Below are 22,084 nucleotides of genomic sequence, written 5' to 3'. Positions count from 1 at the left end.
ATTTTTAATATATCTTCATGCACGTTACTAGGCCGCTGTGCACTTTGCCCTAGATACATTTTATTCAGCCTCTCACTGTTATTTTACAATAACCAATTTTACGGTCTTGTTTTTATTTCCTTCTATCACACTGTTTAGCTTAGGTCAGCACTGTGTTCTCAAATAATGCATTCTTGATCGCCCTGTGCTTCAGTCAGTGCTACAGTCTGGTACATTGCCGGTAAACGTGGTAGAGGTTTAGTCTCCAGTATTCGTAGAAAATACACATCCTTACGTAGGGACATTTTCTTAGAATATCTGTGTGTTAGTTGTAAAAACACTTCATAGTCCTAGTACAGGTCAGAGGGAGATTCCGGCCAGGAACCTACAACTAGATGCTGACTGCCCTGTTGCAGATGCTGATGCAGATTACAGGCCTTTGCTCAGGTATGAGAGTTGACGATTAGTACAAGTTGTGATGCAGATGCTAAATACAAACCCAGCGCCTGTTGCTCCAGCACAACCACATGTAGTAACACCAGGTATAAATCCGGTGACTGTACACTCTATTATGGGTAAAGTCCCAGCAAAACAAGAGGAGACTCAGTTTTGGCTGGCACAAAAAATGAATACGCTGGAGGCAGTATTTCCCCATACTGTACCTCAGGATAAACATAGAATTTTAACTATGTGCTTGGCCTTTGGGATGGTTCCCACAGTTGAACAGTGTAATACATGGGGCACGGTATTTGCTGCGCTCTATACAACGGCACACGGTACACCGACACTAGCCAACCTTCCGGAAGTGCTTAAACAAATTCAAGATGAATACGGGCTGCTCCGGCCTTAGATTTAGGAATGCAACTGATGGGCAACTTTGCCACAGTTTCTTCAATTATCCTAAGTACTCTTAAAGGGGAAGCAGTTGCACTTGCAGTGCGCATGCGTCTTCATGACGTTGCGCAACAAGATCAGGAGCTGGAACTGCCTAAAATAATAGCAGAACATATTCCAGTATCGGTCGAGATAGCCTTGGCGCTAGACCACAAAAACCTCAATTTCAGGGTAAAATTAATAAAGAAAATACTAAGCAACAACCTGAGGGTAATAAGAAATGCTGGGAGAAAAAACAACAAGCACCAAAAAAAGAAAGGGGAGAATCTCCGCGCACGGAGACCCCACAGAATAGGTATCATCTCAGAAATAGAGAGAATATAAAAATGCCTGATAGATATCAATATACTGATATATGCCAATCTCGTTCCTTTCAGGACTCATCAGAAAAGAGAAATGAGAGAGGTGGGCGATCAGAGCGGAGAAAAGAGTACGTGAAACTGAGACAGGAATCACAACGCTCTTCGGAGGTTTCTGTTAAGAAAGAAGAGAAACCAGTACAACAAAAACAACAATTTAAAAAGAAAAAAGTGGCAGCTGTCTCAGTTAGACATGCCACTCAGGAAGAGGGTTCTCTTGAAGAACAAGAACTGGGCTCTAGCACTGCTAGACAGCGCGGCAGAGGTCACAATAGTCTTAGACTACAGACATTTAAACGGACATACACGTACATATGCTATACAAAATTTCCATAGCACTGCACTAATGAGCAATATTGTGCGGAAAAAGTATAAAACAACTTTGGATATCTCGAATGGATTCTTCTGCCAGAATATAGCGCCTGAAAACAGAGATTTAACAAGCTTTAGAGCACTAGGCTCCCAGAAAAAAATCTGTAGTTTGCCTCAGGGGAATAAGAACAGCCCAGGACTGTTTGCAGCTCGTGTGACTGCTATTTTACACAAGTTGGACCATGAAGCTTTGTCATATGTGGACGATATATATCTCATGGATGACGAGTTACTACAACATTTAAGACGAGTAGCTCGCATTGTTATAGGGTTTGCCGAGGTCGGCTACAAATTTAACTTCAAAAAATCAAAAATTGCCTTCCCCAGCGTCCTGTTCCTGGGATATGAGCTGTCGAGTGAAGGGAAGAGCCTAGCGCCACAATTTTTAGAAAAATTTGCACAATTGCAACCACCAAATACGATTAAAAAACTACAATCATTGTTGGGCTTTCTAAATTTTGGCAGAACATACATTCCTGATTATGCTACACGCATAAAACCTTTTTATGAATTAATATGTCCTGATTTTACAGGCAAATACTGGACAATTGAACACACACATACTCTTTGAGAGTTACAAGCAGACATGCTAGCAGCAAAACATCTACATACACGGGACAATAAGACACACTTGGTCATCAGGGTAATAGCTGGGCCCATTGTGTTTACTTATGTCACATTTAGTGAAGGTGAGACAGTCCCGATTGCATACAAATCACACCTGTATTCTGCTGCTGAACAACGATTTGCACCCACAGAGAAAATACTCACTGCTGTACAGATGGCTGTTATTAAAGAAAGACCTCTTGCCCAAGGAAAACGCATTATTGTCATTTCTCCTATTCCGGCCCTTGAGGCTGTTACAAAAGCTAGCGTCCTGAACGCAAAAGCACTTCATCCAAGATGGATACAATGGGCTACGTCTCTGACAGCCACTGAAGTTGACTACATTTTGGACCCAAAGTTACAAACTCAAGAATTTCTACAATATGAAGTTGAATGTCCAGTTCCCGATGACACATTGCCAATTGATCAATATAATGTAGTCATGTACACTGATGGCTCAGCGCAAGCAGCGATTGGAACTAAACATCAATATTCTGCTGCATGTGCGGTCGTGAGTGGCTATATGGAGAGGGAGAAATTCTGTCCCCAACATACCTATACACAGACCTTAGGAGATTGTACAGCACAATTAGCTGAGCTGAAAGCCCTACTAATGGCACTAGAACATACAGATCTGACACAGTTCACACTGATTGTTTGTGATTCATATTATTGCGTCCAGTCTTTTAATGAATACCTGCATTACTGGCGCTTGAATGGGTTCAGAGATTCGAAAGGCACAGATTACTGTGGGGGAAGGTAGCAGATCTGAAAGAGATGCTACCCAAAACCATGTTGTGCATCCACTTGGACACCAGTGCGTTGGGATACACGTTGCAGGAAACACTTTGGCTGATGAAGCCGCAAAGTCGGCAGTGGCAGTTGCCACTGTAGCTGCAGTGACTCGTTCGAGTTCCAAACCAGACACAGACATGATGGCTGCCATAAAAGCTACAGTTGATCGTACGCCTTATCCTAAAGGATTTCCTAATAAATAACAATACTTGATGGGAAGTATGCTGAACGCTGAAGTTAAAATTCCAGGCGTAGGCGTACGCGACATCCCCAATAAAGATGTAAGACCACAATTGATTAAAGCAGCACATGAGGGGGTGGCATCTGCACATGCTGGCATGGTTGCTACAATTTCACTCTTGCAGGCCCGTTATTGGTGGCCTGGTCTCTATAAAGAGACTAAGCAGTATGTCCTTTGTTGTGACATCTGTCAAAAAATTAAAGTTTCCACAGCTAGGCTCCTGCCGCAGACACCCCTCTTAATCTCAAATAGATCATTACAATGTGTGTACTTGGATCATTGTGGTCTATTAACACCGGATAGTGCATATAAATATATACTAGTCGCTGTTGATTCTTGCTCCAGATTTGTGTGGGTGTGGCCACAACGCATGTGTTTGCCTGAGCCACTGCTGTGTGTTGATGTGTGTGCATGCTGGTCTGAAGGTGTGCTTGGGATACGATGGGTTTGAGGGGATTGGGACTAGGTAGGGGGAGTTGGAGGGGGGAGACTGGAGACAGGGACAATGGCTGCCATCAGTGCAGAGGGCAGAGCCTGGAATGCTCTCTGTTGGGCCGCCATGCCAGAGTGAATGCCCTCCAGGTATGCATTAGTTTGTTGCAAATGCCTTTCAACACCCTGGATGGCATTCAGAATGTTTGACTGCTCAACAGTGAGGGATCTCATGAGGTCAATAGCCTTCTCACTGAGGGCAGCAGGGCTGACTGGGGCAGGGCCTGAGGTGCCTGGGGCGAAGGAGATGCCCACCTTCCTGGGTGAGCGGGCACTGGAAACACACTGAGGGGCTGCTGGGATGGCAGTGCTGGTATGGGGGTGGCGGCTGTACTTGTTGTTGGGGTGGGCACAGAGGTGTCCGCCACCACCAGGGAGCTTCCATCGGAGAAGGAGTCGCTGTCGGTAGTGTCCCCTCCTGTCTCCGTCGTGGAGCTCCCCTCGCCCTCCATCCCACTGGTGCCCTCACCGTCGGTGTGTAGTGTAGCCATTTTTAATATATCTTCATGCACGTTAGTTTAACATACTAGACCGCTGTGCACTTTGCCCTAGATACATTTTATTCAGCCTCGCACTGTTATTTTACAATAACCAGTTTTACGGTCTTGTTTTTATTTCCTTCTATCACACTTTAGCTTAGTTCAGCACTGTGTTCTCAAATAATGCATTCTTGATCGCCCTGTGCTTCAGTCAATGCTACAGTCTGGTACATTGCCGGTAAACGTGGTAGAAGTTTAGTCTCCAGTATTCGTAGAAAATACACATTCTTACGTAGGGACATTTTCTTAGAACATCTGTGTGTTAGTTATAAAAACACTTCATAGTCCTAGTACAGGTCAGAGGGAGATTCCGGCAAAGGAACCTACAACTAGATGCTGACTGCCCCGTTGCAGATGCTGATGCAGATTACAGGCCTTTGCTCAGGTATGAGAGTTGATGTCCTCCCGGGGGAACCTGAACGGCAGGCTTAGAGCTTCACATGCTGTGCTCGAAGTATAACTTAGAGAGAACATAATCTAGCGGCACTATGATAGCTTTATTCTTGTGCTTCACTCTCATCGTTACTATTTTAATCCTACTCTGTTGTGTAGTTCTGTTTATTGCAGCTCACACTTTGCTATCTAAAATGCAGTCATTATATTAAACCAATCTTTAAAACTTAAACTGCCTCTGTCATTTATATATGAGACCGCATTGTGTATGAGAGAACCGGTTGTGACCTGAGTGACCACGACTTCCGTGGGAAGTACTAAGATGTCATGCGCTCGGCTGCCCAATTGTCTCTTCCATTTGGGAGAGATGAGGCACTGCTAGTTAGCCAGAGCAACACCCGGATTTAGAGTGACAAGGGTCCTTTACTGTGGTTCAGACTTAGTCCCCCACAATGCGAACGATCTTGCCGCTCAAAATCGAGTAGTTTCATTAGGATAATGAACGCCTACGCGACATGGCGCCGCCAACATTTGGTAAGGGTCTAATTTTTGGGTCCACCGGTATATCTCGGTCTCATTTAATATAATGACCCCTCAGTTCCGTTTACGGAGACGTCCGTGGTACTGAGGTTTCCACCACCGCCGTATAGGTAACCCTATTTTACAGCGGGTGGTTGTTCAAGCTTGAACCTCAAAAGGAAACAAAAAAACCCTGCCTTGGTGTGCCTTCTCTGAACCCTTGCTGCTATTATAATGGCGAATCCCCAGGCTGTACAAATAGCTCTTAACATGAGACAACCACTGATGACACATATACTAGCACTTGGACTTACAGCACAGGGAGGTCCAGTCACATTTGTGGTGGACGTTCACGCAGCCTATAGAACAGAGCTGTTTTACTCTTGGGTCACATTTCCAGCAGTTGATGGGAACACAAATACATTTCATACATATACAGTTGCGAACGCGCCTGGGCAGTACACGGCGTACGCATACTTAGAGATACCTTTATCTTATCAAGAACATAATAATTGGCTTGATGGCGTCCTACCCCATACAATATTACCAGTAAGGTTAGGTCCACTAAGTAATTATGGTTCTACCTGGCCTTTATTGGCCACATATACACCTCATCCTGCGGTTGTGAACATGGCGGTAGCTGAGGTTCGACGCTTATATATTGAATTAACAGCAATATATAGACGATTAGTACAATTTGTGATGCAGATGCTAAATACAAACCCAGCGCCTGTTGCTCCAGCACAACCACATGTAGTAACACCAGGTATAAATCCGGTGACTGTTCACTCTATTATGGGTAAAGTCCCAGCAAAACAAGAGGAGGCTCAGTTTTGGCTGGCACAAAAAATTAATACACTGGAGGCGGTATTTCCCCATACTGTACCTCAGGATAAACATAGAATTTTAACTATGTGCTTGCCCTTTGGGATGGTTCCCACAGTTGAACATTGTAATACATGGGGCACGGTATTTGCCGCGCCCTATACAACGGCACACGGTACACCGACACTAGCCAACCTACCGGAAGTGCTTAAACAAATTCAAGATGAATACGGGGCTGCCCGGCCTTAGATTTAGGAATGCAACTGATGGGCAACTTTGCCACAGTTTCCTCAATTATCCTAAGTAATCTTAAAGGGGGAGCAGTTGCACTTGCAGTGCGCATGCGTCTTCATGACGTTGCGAAACAAGATCAGGAGCGGGAACTGCCTAAAATAATAGCAGAACATATTCCAGTATCGGTCGAGATAGCCTTGGGGCTAGACCACAAAAACCTCAATTTCAGGGTAAAATTAATAAAGACAATACTAAGCAACAACCTGAGGGTAATAAGAAATGCTGGGAGAAAAAAGAACAAGCACCAAAAAAAAGAAAGGGGAGAATCTCCACGCACGGAGACCCCACAGAATAGGTATAATCTCAGAAATAGAGAGAATATAAAAATGCCTGATAGATATCAATACACTGATATACGCCAATCTCGTTCCTTTCAGGACTCATCGGAAAAGAGAAATGAGAGAGGTGGGCAATCAGAGCGGAGAACAGAGTACGTGAAACTGAGACAGGAATCACAACGCTCTTCGGAGGTTTCTGTTAAGAAAGAAGAGAAACCAGTACAACAAAAACAACAAATTAAAAAGAAAAAAGTGTCAGCTGTCTCAGTTAGACATGCCACTCAGGAAGAGGGTTCTCTTGAAGAACAAGAACTGGGCTCTAGCACTGCTAGACAGCGCGGCAGAGGTCTCAATAGTTTGCCGGAGTCTTCTAGAGCATCTGGAGGTGAAAGCAACTGATGACTTCATACAAGTAGAAACAGCAGATATGCGTGTCTCCGAACCCGATAGGGTGTATAGAGTAACTCTACAATTGGAAGGAGACATTGAACGCACCAGATACGCAATCTTCTGGGATCGTGTAGTTAAAATATGACATTTAGTTGGCTGAACAAGATTGGCCGCCTGATTTTGTCCGCACCTGCCCAGCTGGGGAGTAGGTTATTAAACCTTCCTTATTGCCCCTTGTTCCAGAGGAACTTGCTGAGTCCTATTCTATAGAATGGGCTCTCGTACAAGCACCTGTGTTATATAGAAATCACGTAGGGTGGGACAGGGATTCTCCATACCATGTAATTCAGATTAAAGGTGAACCTCAGCCACAACCGCAGTATCCCATAAAACATGAAGCAAGGGCACCGGTGAGAGAAATACTTTTGCAATTAGAATACCTGGGGTGATTGAACCCTGTGTCTCACCGATGAATAATCCCTTATTCCCTGTAGCTAAACCGGACCATTCATACAGAATAGTCTTAGACTACAGACATTTAAACGGATATACACGTACATATGCTATACAAAATTTCCATAGCACTGCACTAATGAGCAATATTGTGCGGAAAAAGTATAAAACAACTTTGGATATCTCGAATAGATTCTTCTGCCAGAATATAGCGCCTGAAAACAGAGATTTAACAAGCTTTAGAGCACTAGGCTCCCAGAAAAAATTCTGTAGTTTGCCTCAGGGGTATAAGAACAGCCCAGGACTGTTTGCAGCTCGTGTGACTGCTATTTTACACTAGTTGGACCATGAAGCATTGTCATATGTGGATGATACATCTCCCATGGATGACGAGTTACTACAACATTTAAGACGAGTAGCTCGCATTGTTGTAGGGTTTGCCGAGGTCGGCTACAAATTTAACTTAAAAAAAACAAAAATTGCCTTCCTCAGCATCCTGTTCCTGGGATATGAGCTGTCGAGTGAAGGGAAGAGCCTAGCACCACAATTTTTAGAAAAATGTGCTCAATTGCAACTAGCAAATACGATTAAAAAACTACAATCATTGTTGGGCTTTCTAAATTTTGGCAGAACATACATTCCTGATTATGCTACACGCATAAAACCTTTTTATGAATTAATATGTCCTGATTTTACAGGCAAATACTGGACAATTGAACACACACATACTCTTCGAGAGTTACAAGCAGACATGCTAGCAGCAAAACATCTACATACACGGGACAATAAGACACACTTGGTCATCAGGGTAATAGCTGGGCCCATTGTGTTTACTTATGTCACATTTATTGAAGGTGAGACAGTCCCGATTGCATACAAATCACACCTGTATTCTGCTGCTGAACAACGATTTGCACCCACAGAGAAAATACTCACTGCTGTACAGATGGCTGTTATTAAAGAAAGACCTCTTGCCCAAGGAAAACGCATTATTGTCATTTCTCCTATTCCAGCCCTTGAGAATGTTACAAAAGCTAGCGTCCTGAACGCAAAAGCACTTCATCCAAGATGGATACAATGGGCTACGTCTCTAACAGCCACTGATGTCGACTACATTTTGGACCCAAAGTTACAAACTCAAGAATTTCTACAATATGAAGTTAAATGTCCAGTTCCCGCTGACACCTTGCCAATTGATCAATATAATGTAGTCATGTACACTGATGGTTCAGCGCAACCAGCGATTGGAACTAAACATCAATATTCTGCTGCATGTGCAGTCATGAGTGGCTATATGGAGGGGGAGAAATTCTGTCCCCAACATACCTATACACAGACCTTAGGAGATTGTACAGCACAATTAGCTGAGCTGAAAGCCCTACTAATGGCACTAGAACATACAGATCTGACACAGTTCACACGGATTGTTTGTGATTCATATTGTTGCGTCCAGTCTTTTAATGAATACCTGCATTACTGGCGCTTGAATGGGTTCAGAGATTCGAAAGGCAACACCATAAAACACAGATTACTGTGGGGGAAGGTAGCAGACCTGAAAGAGATGCTACCCAAAACCATGTTGTGCATCCACTTGGACACCAGTGCGTTGGGATACACGTTGCTGGAAACACTTTGGCTGATGAAGCCGCAAAGTCGGCAGTGGCAGTTGCCACTGTAGCTGCAGGGACTCGTTTGAGTTCCAAACCAGACACAGACATGATGGCTGCCATAAAAGCTATAGTTGATCGTACGCCTTATCCTAAAGGATTTCCTAATAAATAACAATACTTGATGGGAAGTATGCTGAACGCTGAAGTTAAAATTCCAGGCGTAGGCGTACGCGACATCCCCAATAAAGATGTAAGACCACAATTGATTAAAGCAGCACATGAGGGGGTGGCATCTGCACATGCTGGCATGGCTCCTACAATTTCACTCTTGCAGGTCCGTTATTGGTGGCCTGGTCTCTATAAAGAGACTAAGCAGTATGTCCTTTGTTGTGACATCTGTCAAAAAATTAAAGTTTCCACAGCTAGGCGCCCGCCGCAGACACCCCTCTTAATCTCAAATAGACTATTACAATATGTGTACTTGGATCATTGCGGTCTATTAACACCGGATAGTGCATATAAATATATACTAGTCGCTGTTGATTCTTGCTCCAGATTTGTGTGGGTGTGGCCACAACGCTCGGTTGACGCTCTGACTGTTATTAAAGATTTGCGAGTCTTTATCGGTACATATGCAGTTGCGGCATTCCATTCGGACCAGGGCCCTGATTTTGTCTCAAGGGCATTCAGGGACACCATGGCTTCGTTGGGGGTCCAGCTCCAGTACTCGTGTCCATTTCATCCTGAGGGAAATTCAGTTGTGGAGCGATTAAACCGCGATTTAAAGCAATCCTTAACAGCCAGAGTCTTAGGTACGGGTCGTAGTTGGCTAGCCCACCTGTATGGAGTTCAGAGAGCACTAAATAACCTGCCTAGAAGGTCCCTGGGGGGTCGTACTTCATATGTTTGTTCCGGATCTTGAAGGTCCTGGTGTGGAGGCGGTGGAAACACCTTTTGACATAAATGATCGTGTCACTGTTTTTACAGGAATTACAGCAGTTCCGTGATAACTCTTTTAAAAGTGCTGCCTCCACAGGAATTAAGGATGTGCCAGTAACACCTACAGGCTGGATTCCCAGAGTTGGGGATCTTGTGCGTGTACAGGTCGCAGTGAAAAAAGAATTTGTCCCTTCTTATCGAGCACCAGTCCCTGTGTTGGGGATACACGGTACCAGAACTGTTATCCTACCACCGTTGCCAGGTGCCAAAGAAAACCGCTTTGTTTCTATTGACAATGTCAAGTTACAACATGTGGCCGATTCTACACAGCCGACCAAGAGGATCGTCCAGTAGTTCCCGAATCCCTCTCACTACTGGAAAAGAAGTTCCTCTTCAAGTTATCTATACTAACACTGATGCCTCTCCGAGCTTGGGGATGGTGGATGATGATCCCGCATTGGTTCCACTAACAACGAGCAACTTAGAAACATTTGATCAAGTCACTATGCCTACAAACGTGATGGATGGTGCTGTCTACAGCGTCCCACCACGGGAAACATCAACTCCTCCATTGACTACGGCAACGCCTTTTGCACGAACTGCCTCTGGTTACTTTGCCGATAACAACGATGGTCTATCGGACTTGTTTCCCTCTTCAACTGCTGACCTGTCAGGTCCACGTAAGCTGATCCATTGGCTTAAAGATACGTATTTTATTTTTCCATGGAACTATCTGTGGCTTTTATTTACTGTCATAGCATTTTTTCGTTGGATTGGGTTTGTCGTTACCTTTTTTCTTTTAATACATGGTAATTTCCTTCCAGAGAGATCAGCGGTTGAACAGGTGGAGGAGGTATTGAAACCACATTTTTCATCACATAAGGTTCAAAGAGACTTGTCCTTTGTGAACATTTCTGCAGTTCCAATTCCAGATGGGATTGTGTGGGATAAAGTAATGTTTGATATATACGGTCCCCCTGAAATAATTCAAATACCGTATGTGTTAAAGTTTTCCATAAATTATATAGTTATACCAGGCATTGTATCTGATGATTAGATGTGAAAACAGTTGATTCAATGATGACAGACTTGCAATGTCATACTGTTGAAGCCAAGTCGGAGTATTTCAGATCCAGACAATTCAGGAAACAAACCAAGACCAGCCGCTCATCCTTAGATAACTTTTAATAAGAACTAATAAGACATAATAAGAAATACATGTACATGGAGACTGAGCAGCCTAAATCCAGCTCGAACAGTCTGCACAAAGAAGTAATGCATGATCTTTTATAGCATTAAACCGCAGACACATTAACACATTTCATTGGTTCTTGATATTGACGTATGATAAATGTTTTCTATATAGCACACGTGATGCTCCATATAAGGGTTAGAATCATAGACAAGAAGCTTGCACAATGTGCTCTGAATCAAATGTCTTGTGATACATCTATATGTGGAGAAAGAGGAACCATAAGTGCATATGTTAGTACTTTTAGCAGTGAGGATTTCGCAAGCTAGCATGCGGTGGTGTCTTGTGATGGCCGTCAGTTTAGCAAGCCTCGCAACATAATGCGTTTCAAGCACAATAGACATTTCTTCAAGGCCTAGCTAATTCAACATTGTAAGGTGTTCAACAGAAACAGGCCCGTATTTTCATTTTGTATCACAGGGCCTACTAGGCCCAAAATGGATCCTGAGAACGTGATTCCACATTCCGCCCTCTGATATCCAATGAAAACACTCATTGAAAGTTTAATTATCCTGATGGACAGGTGTCATTTCAATAGCATCATCTTTACTGGCCTCATACTCATGCCTTCTCTTACGATGGTGCTCAGTGTCCTCATGACACATTTTCTTCATTAACATAGTCAAACAGGAAGGGCACACCCTTATCAACACACATAGGCCCTCATAACAACCCTGGCGGATGGTGTTAAAGCTGCGGTAATACCGCAAACAGGCCGGCGGACCAAAAAAGGGAATTACGACCCTGGCGGAAACCGCCAACAAAGACAGCCACTTTAACACATCGCCCGCCACGGCGGTACAGACAAACAGTGCGGCGGTCACCGCCAACAGACAGGAGGAAGACAATGTACCGCCCACACTATCACAACACACCAATCCGCCACCTTTTCCAGGGCGGATTCACCGTGGATAAAAACACGGCGGAAGCAGCTTTTGCCATGGGAAAACGCTCACCTCAACACATCCCACGAGGAACGACGACTCCATGGACCCGGAACTACAAATCTTACCTGCCCTTGCATTCCTGCTCATCTACGACCAACAGCGACGTAGGTGCAGAGCATACCGGTGAGTACTGCACCTATGACACGGGGAGGGGGGAGGCAAAAGTTACAGGGACACCCACCAAACACCCCACCCTCGCATATTACAACATTCATACCAATGCATTCACAATAAATCACATGAACAACCCACAATCCCCCCGGAAGAATGCAATGACAAAGCGAATAGCGGTCAAACATTGTATTGTGCCAATATACTACTCATTAAAAAATATACGGATATATATCACGAAATCTGTCAAAAATAAATGTACAAGACAAGAAGTAATGCAGATATGTACACAACAATGTCCGTGCACCAACAGTCCAAAAATGCATGGGTGACGCCCACAATAGATACCTGACCAAAATCCGAGAGAACACTGCCGGGGCATCAGATAGAAACACTACAGGCACATCAGGGGGAAGGGAAGGGGGGGCACCTCAGCCACATGAATGCGAAGTCAGATCCACGACGGGGCTCCATGCCCATTGATGTATCCTGGGGAGTGCAAAGCCACAGTCTCTCAAGTCTATACAGTGGGTGGGTTGACCACTGTGCCATCCTGGGGAATGCAAAGCCACAGTCTCTCAAGTCTATACAGTGGGTGGCTTGCCCACTGTGCCATCCTGGGGAGTGCAAAGCCACAGTCTCTCAAGTCTATACAGTGGGTGGCTTGCCCACTGTTACATCCTGGGGAGTGCAAAGCCACAGTCTCTCAAGTCTCTACAGTGGGTGAGTTGCCCACTGTTACATCCTGGGGAGTGCAAAGCCACATCTTCGCAAGTAGATGCAGTGCTCAACTGGTACTGGGTGGGACTGTTGCCCAGACTGGATGAGTCTCCCCGTGAAAGTACATGTCCGGTCACAGTCACAGCTGCACATGGGAGAACGAAGCCTGATGTGCCGGACTATTCATACCCACACGGTCTTTGCCCTGTTCAGCGGTCTTCACCATGGCGGTCTTGGCCTTGTTCAGCGGTGCTTTGCCATGGCTGCCTATGGACTGTTCAGCGGTGCTTTGCCATAGCGGTCTTTGCCCTGTTCAGCGGTCTTCACAATGGCGGTCTTGGCCTTGTTCAGCGGTGCTTTGCCATGGCTGCCTATGGACTGTTCAGCGGTGCTTTGCCATGGCGGTTCTGGTACGGATATTGGTGTGTGGCATGACGATCTCCACACTGGACATTGGTGTGTGGCATGATGATCTCCACACTAGACATTGGTGTGTGGCATAACGATCTCCACACTGGACATTGGTGTGTGGCATGACGATCTCCACACTGGACTGGACATTGGTGTGTGGCATGACGATCTCCACACTGGACATTGGTGTGTGGCATGACGATCTCCACACTGGACATTGGTGTGTGGCTTGACGTTCCATCATTGCCCAGCGGTGCTGTGGGATTCTGGACCCTCCAGGGCTGTGACTCCGGCGGTGGCGGTGGTCTCCTGACCAGTAACGATACTTGAGCCCTCCTGGGCTATGACTCTGGCGGTGGTCTCTGGACCAGTGACGATTCTTGAGCCCTCCTGGGATATGACTCCGGCGGTGGTCTCCTGACCAGTGACGATACTTGAACCCTCCTGGGCCGTGACTCTGGCGGTGGCGGTAGTCTCCTGACCAGTAACGATACTTGAGCCCTCCTGGGCTGTGACTCCGGCGGTTGCGGTGGTCTCCTGACCAGTGACGATACTTGGGCCCTCCTGGGCTATGACTCTGGCGGTGGCGGTGGTCTCCTGACCAGTAACGATACTTGGGCCCTCCTGGGCTATGACTCTGGCGGTGGTCTCCTGACCAGTGACGATACTTGGGCCCTCCTGGGCCATGTCTCTGGCGGTGGCGGTGGTCTCCTGACCAGTGACAATACTTGAGCCCTCCTGGGCTATGACTCTGCCGGTGGCGGTGGTCTCCTGACCAGTGACGATACTTGAGCCCTCCTGGGCTATGACTCTGGCGGTGGTCTCTGGACCAGTGACGATACTTGTGCCCTCCTGGGCTATGACTCTGGCGGTGGTCTCCTGACCAGTAACGACGGTGCTGGCGGTTGTGTCTGGACCGCCGGAAATGATGGCGCACTTCTCCGCCGTGACAGTCACAACAGGTTGGGGAGACTTCCTCGGGACCTTCCCCACCTTCTTTTGAGTTACAGATGACTCACCAATCGCCTTGGATGCCATTTTACTGTTTGTACCACCAGGAGTCTTGACACGGTCCCGTCGTCCACTCTCCAATTTCGGAGCCTTTACAGGGGGTGGGCTGCCAGTGCCTTGGCTCTGGGTCCTATTGCCTGCCCTGGTGGACGGGGCACTCCAAAAACCTGGAACACGCACCACTGGTACTTGAGGCTTTTTGGCTGAGGCGCTACGACGGGACTGATGAATTGGAGGGGGGGTGGGGGCAAAAAGGTCAATTTGACATAGGGACAGTTTCTGACGGACACTGGGATGGGTAGTTGGAGGGGCTCTGGGAGTGGAGGAAGAGGAGGTGGTTGTAGGAGGTGTCACTTTAGCTGTTTTGTGTGCAGGTGCAGGTACTGGAGGCTGTCGTGAGGTGGATGGATGTTGGGTGAGTGATTGCCGGCGTTTGGGTACTTTGGGAGGGGGCGTCACAGACACACTGGGAGAGGACACAGGGGGACGTGTATATGGCAGTGGAGGTGGTGAGTGCAGGTGAGCGGCTTGTGGTGCTGGGTGTCCTGATGCGAGTCCTAGTGCCTGTAGATGTGGTGCATGCAGGTGTGTGTGTGTAGACGAGACTGGGAGGGAGGAGGGAGAAGAGGAGGAGGGGGACACAGTGGAGACAGTGGATGTTGCTGTGTCTGTATGGGTCTGATGCTTGTGTGAGTGCCTGTGGTGTGTGTGGTGCCTATGTTTGCTTGAGCTACTTTTGGGTGTTGACTTGTGTGCATGCTGGTCTGTAGGTGTGCTTGGGATGGGATGGGGTACAGGGGATTGGGTCTGGGTGGAAGAAGTTGGAGGGGGGAGGCTGGACACAGGGACAATGGCTGCCATCAGTCCTGAGGCCAGAGATTGCAGGGTTCGCTGAAGGACAGCCTGACCAGAATGAATGCCTTCCAGGAATGCATTACCATGTTTCAACTCTCGTTCTACACCCTGGATGGCATTCACAATGGTAGACTGCCCAACAGTGAGTGACCTGAGGAGGTCAATGGCCTCCTCACTGAGGGCAGCAGGGATGACTGGGGCAGGGCCTGAGGTGCCTGGGGCGAAGGTGATGCCCACCCTCCTGGGTGAGGGGGCACGGGGCGAACGCTGAGGGGCTGCTGGGAGGGCGGTGCTGGTAGGGGAGGTGGCAGCTGTACCTGTAGAAGTGGGGCGCACAGATGGTGCCGCCACCACAGGGGAGCTCCCATTGGCGGACGAGTCCGTGTCGCTGTTTGGTGATCCTGTGGCCGACGTGAAGCTCCCCTCGCCCTCCGTCCCACTGGTGAAATCAGAGTCTGTGGTGTGGCCCTCCATGGCCATGTGGGATGCAGCTCCCTCGTGCTCCGGTGCCACTGTACCTCCACCTGATGATGCTGATGTACAGAAGGACAGGGAGAGCAGAAAAAGGGTGGAGACAGAAGAAAGAGACAAGACAGACGCAGCAGCCCCATGCATTACGCCGTGCTCCTGCCCTCTGCACATGCAATTCCTGGGAAATGGCCTACATGGCAATGGTAGACATCTGCCCACATGGATGGCAAAGGGGCAACTAAACATCATTTTTCCATTTTTTTGAGCTGGGGTACAGTGCCACATGGCCTACATAACGAGGGGCCTTGGCTACCTAACTCGCCCTGGCCTAGGGACACCCACAGCCCACCACCCCCACCCAGACAGCTCCACAGCACGCAAACTCCATTGCATGAGGTTGAACTCACCCCCTTGTGTCTGCTGTGATGTCCTTAAGCGCCCATCCAACTCCAGGTAGGCCACCGCCAGGATCCAGAACATCAGGGGGGTCATGGTGCGACGGACACCCCTCCCACGTTGGGAGGCCATGCCCAGCTGAGCCTCCACCGTCTTCTTGCTGCAGCGGCGAATGTCCTCCCATCTCATATGGCAGTGGGTGCCCCATCTATTGTGGGCCCCCAGGGTCCGGACCTCCTTGGCGATGGCACGCCAAATGTCCCTCTTCTGGTGGGCGCTGACCTACATGACATGCACAAGGAAAGAGGAACAGTCATTACCTACTGCACCGTCGTTGTAATTGGCCCCCTCCCAACTCTATCCCTGTGGCCCATTCATCCCCATCCATTAATGTTATATGGACTCTGCCCCCTTCCCTCATCCACCCAGCCCTCTCCACCCAGGCCTAGCCCATACAACGTGCTCCCTGTGTACTAACCTGTTGGTCTGGAGGACCGTAGAGTAGCGTATACTGGGGGAGGACCCCATCCACAAGTTTCTCCAACTCCTGTTCAGTGAAGGCAGGGGCCCTTTCCCCAGACGCAGCAGCCATCGTCGCTTCCAGACCGAGGTCACAGCAGCACTAGCAGTGTAGGTCCTCTCCTGTCGAAGGTCAGGTATCTAGTTATTGAACAGATAGAAAATGGTGGTGACGTCCGCGGCGGTGACGTCCGCGGCGGTGTGCATCATCCCCCCAGCGCACCTGTTCATTGGCTCCTGGGACCCATAGGGTCCAATGTTAACCAATGCAGCATTGCGCTGCGCTCTACGAACGCCTACTGCGACGGTGTCCAACGCCAACGCAGTTACCCCACAATTCCATTGTCCCATTTTAGAGGTCAGGCAGCCGCCATTTCAGGGGCCCACATGGCTTCATTTACTACTGCGTCACACATACCGAGGCCTACACTCAAAACCTTTCCCGGATGGGTTAATTGTCTGGTGTAGTCTTGTGTATGACTGTGGGTACATACCTGGAGGAATGCTGACAGTTTTTTCGCTGTTGTCCTTCTTAGGCACCGTCAGTTGGAACATATTGGAAGATGGCGGAATCCGCTGGTGTACCGACCGCTGGTGGACCTGTTGACAATGGAAGAGCGACATGTCATCGTGACCTACCGGTTTGACCGTGCCACAATCCGGGAACTATGTACCCAGTTGGAGCCAGACCTGATGTCACCAATCCGCCATCCCACTGGAATCCCCCCTGACGTGCAGGTGCTGTCAGTGCTCCATTTCTTTGCAAGTGGGTCTTTTCAGACAACAGTGGCCATGGCATCAGGGATGTCCCAGCCTATGTTTTCCAACGTCTTGTCCAGATTGTTGTCTGCCCTGCTGAAACACGTAAGGAGATACATAATTTTCCCTGAGGTGGAGGATTTGCCTACAGTGAAAGGTGACTTCTATGCCCTCGGACATATCCCCAACGTCATAGGTGCCATTGATGGGACCCATGTAGCTCTGGTCCCCCCCGCAGGAATGAACAGGTATACAGGAACAGGAGGAGTTATCATTCGATGAATGTCCAGATGGTCTGTTTGGCAGACCAGTACATCTAGCAGGTAAATGCAATGTTCCCTGGCTCAGTGCATGACGCCTACATCCTGCGGAATAGCAGCATCCCTGATATGATGGGTCATCTCCAGAGGCACCGTGTTTGGCTATTGGGGGACTCTGGTTACCCCAACCTGACCTGGCTACTGACCCCAGTGAGGAATCCCAGGGTAGAGGAACCCTACAATGAGGCCCATGGGCGGACTACTAGGGTAATCGAGCGGACCTTCGGCCTCCTGAATGCCTCCATATGACAGGTGGGTCCCTATTCTACTCACCGAAGAAGGTGTGCGACATCATCATCGCCTGCTCCATGCTCCATAACTTGGCATTGCGACGCCAGGTGCCTTTTCTGCAGGAGGATGATCCAGATGACGGTGTTGTTGCAGCGGGGGAGCCTGGGGAGCCTGTGGACAGTGATGAGGAGGAAGCTGATGAAGATGAAAACGACAACAGGGAGTCAGTCATACAGCAATATTTTCAATGAGACACAGGTGAGTACAATTTCATGGTTCACATTATATTACATTTCACACGTCTACCTCTATCCTGTACCTACATTTCACTCCCTATTTGTTAACTGAGTTGTCCCCTTCCATTTCTGTTTCACAAATGTGTTAACCTACGTGTCAACAGCTTTCACCCTTGAAAGGCTTATGATGTGTGACATTGGTATGTTGACCTTCCAATGGGTAACCTTTTTTAACACTGTAATTGTCAATACAAAGTTCACAATCATTGACTGACTCCAATATTATTAAGGTTTCAAGGGTGTTTATTGAAGTGCATAAAAATTTAGGGGGGTTGTGAAATGGGGAGAGGTCATGGTGGAATAATGTCCATGGCAGAGTCCAGTCTATTAGTCCCACAGGAACATTGCACATCTGGCCATTGGAGGTGGAGCTGGGGTTGTTAAAGTATGGACAGGGTAACAAAGTGGGACAGTGGGAGTACAATCAGGATAGTCTTATTTCCTGGCGGGGGTCTTGACATCTTGCTCCATCCTGTTCCTGGATCTCAGGGACCGCTTGTGTGGTGGTTGTCCGTCTGCAGGGGGTGGGATGCTGGTGTGGTGGTCCTGTGGTGGGTGTCCTGTCCACTAGCGCCGGCGGAGGTGGTGGGCATTTCATCATCCTGGCTAGTGTCAGGGGCCCCTTGGAGTGCCACGGTGTCCCTCAAGGTCTTTTGAATGTCCTTCAGCACCCCTACGATGGTGGCCAGGGCAGAGCCGATGGTCCTGAGCTCCTCCCTGAACCCCAAATACTGCTCCTCCTGCAGACGCAGGGTCTCCTGCAACTTGTCCAGGACCGTTGACATCGTCTCCTGGGAGTGGTGGTAGGCTCCCATGATGGAGGATAGGGCCTCGTGGAGAGTTGGTTCACTTGGCCTGTCCTCCCTCTGTCGCACAGCAGCCCTCCCAGTTCCCCGCTGTTCCTGTGCCTCCGTCCCCTGGACCGTGTGCCCACTACCACTGCCCCCAGGTCCCTGTTGTTGTTGGGGTGGTGGGTTAGCCTGGGTGCCCTGTAGTGGTGGACACACCGCTGATTGACCTGTCCTGGGTAAGGAGATATGGGCCCGCTGGGTAGGTGCTGTGCTGGTGTTCCCAGAGGGTGGCAGTTCGGTGTTGGGCTGTGGCTGGGCAAAGGGAACTGACTGTCCTGAGGCCCACGATGGTCCAGGCTGGTATTCAAGATCCAGTAGGGCAGAGCTGCTGTCGTCACTGTGGGCCTCTTCTGGGGGTGGAGTGGTGTTGTCTGGACCCTCTGGTGTGGTGACGTTCCTTCGGGTTCCTGTGGGGGCATAAGTACATGATTATTGCAAGTGTGTGTGTAATGGTGTGCAATGGTTGGGTGTGCGTGAACCCCAGTGCAGGCATTCATGTGTGTGGGCTTGTGTGGTGATGGTTGGGGGGTGTTGTGGGTCTGTGCAGTGGGCACGCTTTAGTGATGGGTGTCCATGCTTAGTTGTGTCATGCAGGTCTTGGGGTTGGGATGGGTGGTTGGTGTTATGGGTAGATTAGTGAGGATTTGGGGTGATAGGGGAGGGTGTGAGGGTGGGGGTGTGTCATAGCATGCAGGTAGGGTGGGGGATATGATAGTGAAGATTAGACTTACCAGTGTCCGTTCCTCCAACGACTCCTGCGAGGCCCTCAGGATGCAAGATGGACAAGACTTGCTCCTCCCATGTTGTTAGTTGTGGGGGAGGAGGTGGGGGTCCGCTGCCAGTCCGCTGTACCGCGATGTGGTGCCTGGAGACTGTTGAAAGCACCTTCCCCGTAGGTCGTTCCACCTCTTCCTGATGTCCTCCATATTTCTTGGGTGCTGTCCCACAGCATTGACCCTTTCGACTATTCTTTGCCGTAGCTCCATCTTCCTGGCTATGGATGTGTACTGTACCTGTAAGCCAAATAGCTGTGGCTCTACCCTGATGATTTCCTCGACCATGACCCTGAGCTCCTCCTCGGAGAAGCGGGTGTGTCTTTGGCGTGACATGGGGTCGTGTGTGTGATGTGTGGGGTGGTGTATGTGTTGATGAGTGTGGTGAGTGTAGTGGTATGTGGTGTTTTGTGCGTGGATGTTGTGTGGGTGATGGTGTAGTGTGCCTCTGTGTGATGGTGTTATCTATTCTGTGCTGTCTCTCTCTGGCCTTCGTCTCTAATTTGTGGTCATAGGGGTTTGTGGGTGATGTGAGTGTGTGTTTTATATTGTATTGGATGTGTGGGAGTGGTGTTTGTATGTGTATCAGGTGTGTGTATTTGTAATTGTCCAATGTGGCGGTGTTTTGGAGAAGTGTGTGTATTTTGAACGCGGCGGTGTGTACCGCCAATGGAATACCGCGGTTGAAAGACCGCCGCATGGATTCTGGGTCGTAATAGCATGGGCGTGTTTCTGTTGGCGTGGAGGTGGAGGATTTGTTTTCGCCAGTTTATCGCTGACCTTTGGTGTGGCGGACTTGTGTGGGTGTCTGAATTTTGGCGGATTCCGTGATGTGTGTCATAATAGCTGTGGCGGTCTCCCGCCGCCGCGGCGGTGTGTTGGCGGTCTTCTGCACGGCGGTAAGCGACTTTTACCGCCAATGTTGTAATGACCCCCATTGTGTTATTAATCCCACTATTCCCACCACCATTACTTCTATCAGCCAGGATCCCCAACCATGGAACCATGCTGCAATGTCATTTAGTATTCCTCCTACTTCCGTCACATCCGTCACATCCACCACTTTCCTTGCTCCCTCTTCTACCTCCTCCATTTTCCCTATTGCCATTCTCACATTCCCACTGTTGTCCGGTATATAAACACAGCATTCCTGATGGATCACGTTACATACACCACCAGTTCTTGCTAAAATGATGTCTAATGCAAGTCTGTTCTGTATTACAACAGCTCTTAAGTCTGTAAGTTCTTCAGTAATGTTACATAGGGCTGCTGCTGTAGAACTTGCTAATGTTTCCACCTATTCTGCTAATTTGTGTATTTGATATTCTGAATGCGCTATCCCTAATGGCATCACAAATATTTCTTCCACTGCTATGAACCTATCCAACCAAGTAGGTGTCCTTCTTCTTCGTACCCTTCCGGGTGCCCCTTGTGTTGCATTGGTCAAATTGGTTATATGCAACATTCGGGGTAGTACGAACGCCAGGTAGCAGGAGCCCTGCCACCCTGCAGGCAGTCTAAAATATGCAGACATCCTGCATACTATGTATATTCCCCTTGGAGCTGAGAGACCTTTAGACAAACCTTCTGGGCCCTTCCATATGTTATCCAAATCAGAGTATTTGGAGCAGGTGCTATCTCCTACCTTTATGCTGCTATTATTATGGTTGGGGAGGTGTATGTTAGGGCATTTCATTACTGGTGTAACCATTCGACACACTTTATTATAAAATGTGATTGGCCTTGGGATGCTGCCTTTGAGGTATCGAAAACACCATGACCCCTTTTTCTCCTTATGTATAGAAAGGGACATTTGTGATATATCTATGTTCTTCTCCCTCTGTGCATAACCCTTATCTCTTCCTATGTTGAATGCTTCCAGCAGCTCTGTTTCACCTTTTTCCGGTACTAGTTGTCCACACACACCTATCCTACCTCCTCCTTTACTTTCTCTTCACCCCCTACTGTTTCCCTGCTTTAATCTCCCTTTTCCAACCTTCCTCTTCCTTTTAGGTGGCCTTCTCTTTATAGTCCCATTCACTTCTTTTGCAAACATGCTGTTTAGTATGTGACAATGAAACATACTGGGGAAGAGGAATCTGAGCGTAATCTGTCCTTCCCTGGGCAGAGGTGGGTAAATGGGTACAAATATAGCAATCCAACACATTTGCCAATTCCTTATA

Source organism: Pleurodeles waltl, chromosome 4_1 (assembly GCF_031143425.1).
Source record: "Pleurodeles waltl isolate 20211129_DDA chromosome 4_1, aPleWal1.hap1.20221129, whole genome shotgun sequence".
NCBI classification, from domain to species: Eukaryota; Metazoa; Chordata; class Amphibia; order Caudata; family Salamandridae; genus Pleurodeles; species Pleurodeles waltl.
Note: the sequence above shows the minus strand (reverse complement) of the source record.